This window comes from Limulus polyphemus, unplaced genomic scaffold (genome assembly GCF_000517525.1).
Source record: "Limulus polyphemus unplaced genomic scaffold, Limulus_polyphemus-2.1.2 Scaffold3288, whole genome shotgun sequence".
Lineage (NCBI taxonomy): Eukaryota > Metazoa > Arthropoda > Merostomata > Xiphosura > Limulidae > Limulus > Limulus polyphemus.
Genome location: NW_013668898.1, coordinates 19,667 through 28,738, shown reverse-complemented (window position 1 = coordinate 28,738; position 9,072 = coordinate 19,667). Strand labels below are relative to the sequence as shown.

Sequence of the window (9,072 nt, the reverse complement as noted above, 5' to 3'; positions counted from 1 at the left end):
TAAAATACATGATGTAGATTGTCTGAAGTACAGGATTTGTAACACACTAGAGATGTATTACCATATAAAATACATGATGTAGATTGTCTGAAGTACAGTATTTGTACAGTAAATATCATTGATGCTACTAATTTATTCTTCTGGATTAATCAGTAGACAAAGAAATATGAATTACCGGTATTTGTGTAATATTTAAATAATTAAAAACAACGTTTACTATTTACACATTTAAAACTTTATTTAAGCCGTACGGCTTTCACTTTAAAACAACACTATACAAGTATTAGTTTCTACGTCATCTTCACAAAACTAATACTTGTATAGCGTTGTTTTAATGTGGAAGCCGTACGGCTTAAATAAAGTTTTAAATGTGTAAATAGTAAACGTTGTTTTTAATTATTTATTATAATGAATAAAACTTGTAGTAATAAAAATTGACAGCTACAAAGAAAACTTCAGATAGTTTAAATGACAGTGTAAGTGATGAGGACAAGAAAATTCTATTTAAACAACTCTGTGCTAGAAGTGCTGTTTAAAAGAAATTACCAGATGGACGTAACAAAACAACAACTGACCACCTCAGTTTACACTGTTATTCTTGTTGTAAAACAGATGAAATATATTTATATTTCATTATTTAGTTTACTTTATATATTGTTAATATGCCAAGAAGACAAACCTTTGCATAAACCAGTCAGTTTATATTGATATGCAAGTTACAGAGATGGTGACTGAGTAATTAGTACTGCAGAACGATTTTATTTTATTGCACGACAAAGCTTTGTATTATATTAAGAAAAAAAGAAAAGAATCACATTCATAAAATTAAAAAGCAAAAAAAAAAATTAATGAAACTATACATACGTTTGTGTGTTAATATAAAAAGATGAATATTTAATGATAAACATTATTTTTTAGTATGATACAAAGCCTTTCAAGAAAAAAATATTTTTTCTGTAGTACTGATTACTCAATCACCATATCTGTTACTTACATACCAACACAAACTGACCTGTTTATGCAAAGGTTTGCTGTTGTGGCATAATAACAGAATATGAAGTATTAGGCCTGGGTATCACATCAAACTTCTAAGTAAATTAGGCTTAAGCCCTGAACTTTAATATATAATATTAATAATGGTTACTTTTTTTACGATATAGAAGTAGTTGTTACGTAATTGTTATACTTATACTAAAGTACACAGATAAAAGAAAACTAGGCCTGAGTCAGAAACTAATTATTAGTACCACTTATACTCTACTGAAAGAAATAAAAGTTGATTCCATAAAAATAAATAGACAAACGTGTGAAATTTACAAAGCATAATGATCATACCAGAACACTACAAATTACGACCTTGTCAAGATCTCTGTCCCTTGTCACATTAAATTAGTAAACAACTCTTGCGTCATCAAAATACGTGTGATAATTGCGCCATCTAGATTAGTAAAACTAATAAAATATAAAGCGTATATATTTTTTAGCACACATTTCAAAGGTGTATTAAGAGTTCTTTTTATATTGTTTGAGCTAGCACATATGAAATATATTTTAATAAAGGAACGTTCTCTTTTCTAAAACAGACTTGCTTCCTTACTTGTGGTTTGACTATTTTAGTGATCTTATGTAGTATATAAATACAAAGCGTTTTTTATCTTAATATATTATTTTTAGCCGCAGCATAGCAGCTCATAGAATGGCTCTGAGTTTCTTTCTTTTTTTTTTTCAAGTACAAACTTTTAGCTCATAGTTCCTTCATCTCTTGATAAATTTGAGATGTAATTATAGTTTTGGACTCAGGAGGTCAAACTATTTCGATTGATGTATTTGACCACGCCCATGGTCTCATAGATTAATTTACTCTAATCCTGCCTAAAAGAATATCATGTGCCGCGGCTATTGAGGATTCCCTCTTATTTTGGAATTAATCAGTTATTATGTGCATATGCTGTTTGAAATAACGCTTTGTCATGAATATTAAACTAAATTCATTATATTTGCCTTTGTTATTCTCTGGAGATAACATCTGTTCTGACCATTGACGTATGGTTGTAATACTGTACGTTGTGCATGAATGTAGAAAGCAATATCCTTCAGTGATAGGTCTTGTAATATCTCGAGATTACAGCCTCTTTTATGTTTGAATGAGAATGACGTGAATAGTGCTATTTGATCTGGGTAAATCCAACATTACTTGTTAGATTTAAACAGTTGGCAGATAATCTCGGCCTAGTTAGTTGGAAGGAAGTTACCTTTGGTCCAGTAAAAGTGCGAATACAGCGTCTAAACAAGTACACAAACAGTATTTGTTTTATAATAGAGACTGTTCTTTGTACTTTACATTGTATCCAGTCTCTTCATTCCGTTCTTATGAACTCAGTTATTTATAGAAATTCAGTACTGCTGTGTAATAGATATGTTGTCAGATTTTCCGTTATTCGGTGAACGTATTTCATTGCTTTATGAGTGATCAGTTTTAACTGAGCTTACTTTACAACGATGGAGAATGCAATTTTTTTCATTACATAAATACCTAGATCTAAAATACAAAAGCTACAACATATGTTTTTTAATAGAAATATTCTTATTTATGGTTACGAGTTGCATTTAATGAAATAAAACGTAAAAAATAAGAATAATATTCCATATATTTCATAACTTTGGTTAATATAATTTATGATTTACTACGCTGCCCGAAAGTTGTGTAACTACTTGATAGTACGTAAGTTTGAAACCTTAAATCTGATTATTTTTTTATACTAAATTTAAGGTGTTTGTGTAAGGGTTCACACAACTGGTTTATTATTAAGTTTGCCCACCCTCATTCCTTAAGTCTGATTATTTTTTTATACTAAATTTAAGGTGTTTGTGTAAGGGTTCACACAATTGGTTTATTTTTAAGTATGCCCACCCTCATTCCTATATCATTAAGCAAAGGTTGCCCACTACTACATTGTGATAAATCACAGCTTTGTGACCTTATTCACTCGTGTCTTCTTATAATCACGCAATTTATCATAATGTATAAAAGGCTGTCAATATAAAAGAGGCTTAGCGGCGTATTTACAGACATACAGTGCTAAAAGAGGCTTAGCGGCGTATTTACAGACATACAGTGCTAAAAGAGGCTTAGCGGCGTATTTACAGACATACAGTGCTAAAACAGGCTTAGCGGCGTATTTACAGACATACAGTGCTAAAACCTGGCATTCGATTCCCTATTGTGGACAAAGGGCAGATAACCCATTGTGTAGCTTTACAATAATCTATGATAAATAGAAAATTATAATCTTATCAACAATAAAATAAAAAAAGCACACACACTGTGGTAAAATAAATCTGAATGTGATTTTGATCAATCACTTAAAGAATAAACACTGACTTTCAGAGATTATAGAATTTTTTTATTTTACAACTATAGCAACCTTTTTTAACCTTTCGTGTTTTTCTTTTTGTTGTCTTCTTAATTCCGATTTGAAAATATTAATTTCTGGAGAATAAAAACAAAAAATAGCCCAAACAGCCAATGGTTAAAGAGAGCGCTATTTTCACTTTAAGAAATAAATTACTAACGGTATTTCTGTAATTTACTGAATAGCTATTTAAGGCAGCAGAGTTTGAAAGAATCAATTAGTTTCATGCTCTAAGAAGAAAACAAAATTTTGCAGTAGAAACACCGGAAGCTAGCGAAATATTGGAAAACAAATAGGCCTAAAATTAACTACAGTTTTTTTTTACTTTCCATTTTATTTTTCCATTGAGGCTGAAAATCAAAACTGTGGGAAATATGAATAGCATTTCAGAACTATTTTTCGTCTCCAGTACGTCTCTGCCTTGTAAACAAGTAAACAAAAAATAAATCTGAAATGCTATATTTACACACAATGGACAAATTAAGAGAAATTTAGTAAACAAACAAAAACACATCAGCACTTGACTTGATTTTGATAATAAAAGTAAGTTACCCGGTTTCTGTAAAACAATTAAAAGTAAATATTTGAGAAAATAAGAATTATAAGCAATTGTAGAATTATTCAGGTCATGGTCACAGCATAACTAATTCAGCTATTTATAAAAAATCAACATTTCGTTCATAATATTTCAGTTTTAAATTGTTGTTTGTTTTGAATTTCGCGCAAAGCTACACGAGAGCTATCTGCGCTAGCCGTTCCTAATTTAGCAGTGTAAGACTAGAGGGAAAGCAGTTAGTCATCACCACCCACCGCCAACTCTTGGGCTACTCTTTTACCAACGAATAGTGTGATTAACCGTCACATTATAACGCCCCCACGGCTGAAAGGGCGAGCATGTTTGGTGTGACGGGGATTCAAACCCGCGACCCTCAGATTGCTAGTCGAGTGTCCTAACCACCTGGCCATGCTGGGCCTGAATTGTTGTTATTAAGCACAAAAACAAACAAAGAGCTACCTGTGCTTTCCTTATCAATTTCTAGTAGTAGAAGTCCGTAGACATATCGCTGTGCCACTGGTGAGCTAGCTTTAAATGGCTTATCTGTATTCAATATCTACTATAAGCTGCTGTGATAAGAACATGAATAATTTATAATAATAGAGGAATACAAGTATCAATGTGAATATTAATTTAAACAATATTACTGTCGTATTTTGACGTAACAGGTTTTTATTTTTTATCATGCAGTAAATGTTTTCGGGATATATTAAAATACAGATATTATTGATGACATCATCATCACAGTTTTCCATTATTACGAGATACATTTTTTTTTGTATATGGTTTCAAATATGTTTTATATTTAGCGCGTTGCATTTAACATATAGTTAAAGGAGGGGAATAATGCTCGTAAAATTTTATTATAATAAGCCAGCATTTTAATTTACTAAGTCGTCAATAGATGGCACTAGTTTAGAGAATGGGTTCGTCAATATGTTATTTTTTGGGGACATACTCCGACGTTCTATGAAATGATAATAAACGAAACTTCGTGAATTTATGACTAGATAAATTATAGCCCTCTTAATTACTTTTCTGGATTTACTGTATTCACACGTATTCTAATTCATAATGTATAATCATGTGCAAATCAGGAAATGATGCATTACGTCACCACATCACTATAACTTTAAACTAATTACACGGTCATTTTACTATTATTATTATTTCCGTACTCTTGCCTTGCCAACTGAAGATAACATTTTGTTCCTCAGATTGAGCATCAATTTGAAAATTGAGGACACGGAGTGAAATATTCTGTCGATCACAAGAAGTGTTTCATTTATTTACTTGGCTTATCTTTTATATTTATTTCTAGTCCTTTTAGAAAAAAACAAAAAAAAACACGACAACTTAAATATATTAATATAGCGCTTTTATGATCTTGATTAATATCACGAACTTCGGCTGCACGTAGAAATGATTAAAGGTAGTTTTAAATATATATTTCTGCCAATGGAGATTTTAAAAGATTTAATTGCAATCATTAATCGTACTGCAGCTTCAGGCAAAACGAAGCAACGGCCTCGCGGAACGTTGGAGAATAAATTATGTTGAAAATCACTTCAAATCATCCACGAGTTCAATCCTACAGCGCAGACTATTGAGTAATCATATTAGTGAAAATACGATTTATTTTTATTGTTAAATTCATTCCTTTCACTCGAGTTATGGATTGAATGGCGAGTCAAGAAGGCTGAGGATCAAAGATAACATTTTCTTTATAAAACAACTATCTACATTAAGTTACGAATATATAAAAAAGCTATTATTTCGTCAGTAATACCAAAGACGCCGCATTTTTTACACACAGTATGCGCGTACGGAGCGTTTTTTTACCTAGAAATGAAACAAACCAGCAATTTCGAGAAAGTTATGTATAAACTAACGGAGTAGTAAACATATGATAGCACCCTGTACCACAATGAGTTACATCAGGAGAAATTTCAACAGAAATGGCCGGTACCTTAAACGTTTCATTTTGTCCTAGAATTTAGTTAACAGAGAGACTGAAACATAGCCAGAATTTATTTAACAAGAACAAAATGTACCCAGAATATACTTAATATTAATATAGAAAATAAATAACCATACCCACCGGGAGGTGGCAGATAAGTAGATCAGGGGGCAACTATATATTGATCTATATATTTCGTAATTTATAAAAGTTATTTCGTAACTCTTTGTGTTTATCTATTTATTGTTATTGTTGTCATCTTAGTTTTAGTTTTAAGTCTCCTCTAATTTAAACGCAGCGATTCTCTTAAGTAAGAAAATCAACTCTTCCTTACTGTAGCTCAACAAAAGATTAGGGTCCACTAAGTAGTCATTAAGCGTATTCTATTATAGATGATTTAGGCAGAGTCATCATGATGAACAAACAAAGACTAACTGTAGCTCTGGTGAAAATGACGACCCTGAAGATAAAAAAAAAAGTCTTCCTAGATTTTCCCTTCAAGTGTCACTCTGAACTAGCCAGTTACTGCCCATTTAATCTTCGTTTATTTGGTCATTAGATGTATTTTCTTACTGATAAAATAGCTACGACTTCACTTGTAAACAGACAACTAGCTGTCTTTTCTGTCAGCCAATCGTGTAATAGTCCAAAATTTTCCCACTCCTGAATTCTAGTTGCTGAAAGAAACGTATGCGAGGTGCGTGACGTGAGCAGCCTGGTTTTGTTGATGCTCTAATATTTTAATATATATAAAGCCAGGCTAATTTCTGTTAGGCAGATTTTGTGCAAATTATTTTGATTAAGATTCTAAAAGTTTTAACAGTGTTTTATTTCAGGAACTTGTTTTGCTTCCAAAAAGTCTAACTTCTATTATCATTTTAGGGGCTATTTTGATCTATTGTTTTAACTTCCTTTTTTATTTAGCTTATGGGGGGAGGGGATCACACTGAACTAGCGAGAGAAAACCAATAAATGTCTCTTTGTAAACTTCTCTCTCTTGTCGATTCAATACATCCAATGTAACCCTTATTTTATTTCATTGTTTTGTGTTTCTGCCCCGATTATGTTTTGTTATTATGTAATTTTCTAGTTGACGAAGTCAGAGAGACACAGATTCCGTAGCATTATATTTGACGAACTTCGCTAAAAATTGGTTTTCGATACCTGTGGTGAACAGAGCACAAATAGCTTATTATGTAGCTTTGCGCTTAACAACAACCAATCAGCGAAAATGTTCCTCTGGTGATAGTTTCTGACATCAATTTTGTAACGTTTACCAGATGCCGAAATTGCATTCCAGGGATCGCTCGCTACTGTAGTAAAATATAATGCTTCACTTGAAACTCTGCAAATGCCAATCCGACTTTAAATCATTTGTCATTTACTGGAAACCTTATCATATTCCATGCAAATGACAAGTAGGTAAGATCATCATAGACATCGGAACCGGGAGGAGGTGGGTTGCATAGACCCCTCCAGTAATTATTTTTTATTTAGTCTTTTCCCATGCAGTCAGATGACTTTGCCAGACGAAGTGAAAGGAGACTACAGTTCGTTGATAAAGTTTATACATAATGTTGTTAGTAACTTTTTATAGATCTATATGTGTATACTGGTTATTATACGAAACAGTCGTGTTATTTCTATTTTGTAGAACAAATCAAACAATTTGATTTATATTTTGTATGTACAATACAGTACTTGTTATTGTGTGAAACTGTCAAATAATATTTTAAAATGGTTTTATTGATTCCAGAAAATTTCTATTTATTTACGACTGTCTCCTCCTCCCTCTAGTGTTTAGCCTGCCGGACTCTGAATCCCAGGGTTTGTGTCTCGTGCCTTCAGCGTTGGGACCGTGTGTCATAAGAATAACGATGAAGTTCCATTGTTCAATTACAGTATTCCAAGAATGTACGGCGGGTGTTGTTGACTAGCTGCCATTCCTCTCGACTATTACTATGAGGGACGGGTGGTGTAGATAGTCTTTGTGTAGCTTAGTAACACATTTTCGAAACAAATATACTCATTAACATTATCAAATCTCTGACGTGAATAAAATTCTCTTTTAGTACTACTACTACTACTAGATAGAAATTATAAAAATTTGGACGCTACTTAGGCCTAGTGGTTATGGCACTTGACTCGCACTCTGCAGGTCTAGAGTTCGAATCCCCGTTGCCGAATATGAGGACGGTATAATCTGATGGTCAATCCAACCATTCATTGGGAAAAGAATAGCTCAAGAGTTGACGGCTATCATAACCAAATTAGGGACGGCTAACAGATCTTGCCATTTCCGCGAAATTCAAAACAAACCAAACAATATAGCGTTACAGTACGGCAAACTGAGAAATTAACATATAATTATTAATAAAATAGGTTAACAAAAACACCGCCTCATAATAACGAGATGGTGTTAATTAAACATGGGCAACATTCTGTTACACATTTGCATCACATTCAAACTTCACTTGGAGATATTTTATTTTCATTAATTTATTTATATATTTGTTTTTATTGTAGTGAAAATGGTATAAAAGAATCATGAACTAAATGCTTGGACAAAAGAATCCTTAGACATTACATGCGATTCACGTTACAGTTTAATAAATCTAACAAACGGAATAAATATTTGCGATTGTTCCAATTTCTTAAAGCTTTTATGTTACTTTTTAAACTAAAAATAAAAACTAAATGAACCAAAGAAAAGTATCTTATTATATATATGTGGGTGGGTGTGTATATACCTTAATAAGACGGTCACTGAAAACAGGCCTCAGTTCTTCAGTTCCTCTCTGAGTTTATAGTAAGGTTTGTAGAAGTGAATCTGGGTATCGATTTCACGATGAACCGAGTTTGGCTGAAAATCCCAAGACACACAAAAATGTAACTATAACGTAGCGCGGTTCTTGATTTGGAAATGATTGACACATGTAAGCTGTATATGAGAAAATGTTGGGTTCAAACTGAAGAAGATCAACAAAATTAGAACATATTTCTAATTCAGAGCTAACACAGTGTCTTACGACTTAAAACAAAAATGTGCCTGATGTACGATGTAAACCCAAATGTAGGACGACGTAACAGTAGTGACCTGATGTATACTATGTAGACACACCTGTTGGTAGGCTGGTAAAGTA

At 32.4% G+C, this 9,072-nt stretch overlaps 1 protein-coding gene and 1 long non-coding RNA gene across 2 annotated transcripts in view; one reads left to right on the top strand and one right to left on the bottom strand.

Annotated features, from left to right (window-relative positions):
• Positions 1-1,415, bottom strand: part of LOC106469074 — a 14,196-nt gene extending 12,781 nt beyond the window's left edge. Inside the window, exon 1 of the mRNA XM_022397480.1 lies at positions 1,336-1,415. The gene's annotated coding sequence lies outside the window, so the exon portion shown is untranslated. The remainder of the gene's footprint in view (positions 1-1,335) is intronic.
• Positions 1-9,072, top strand: part of LOC111088193 — a 19,477-nt gene that overhangs the window by 5,841 nt on the left and 4,564 nt on the right. The window lies entirely within an intron of this gene.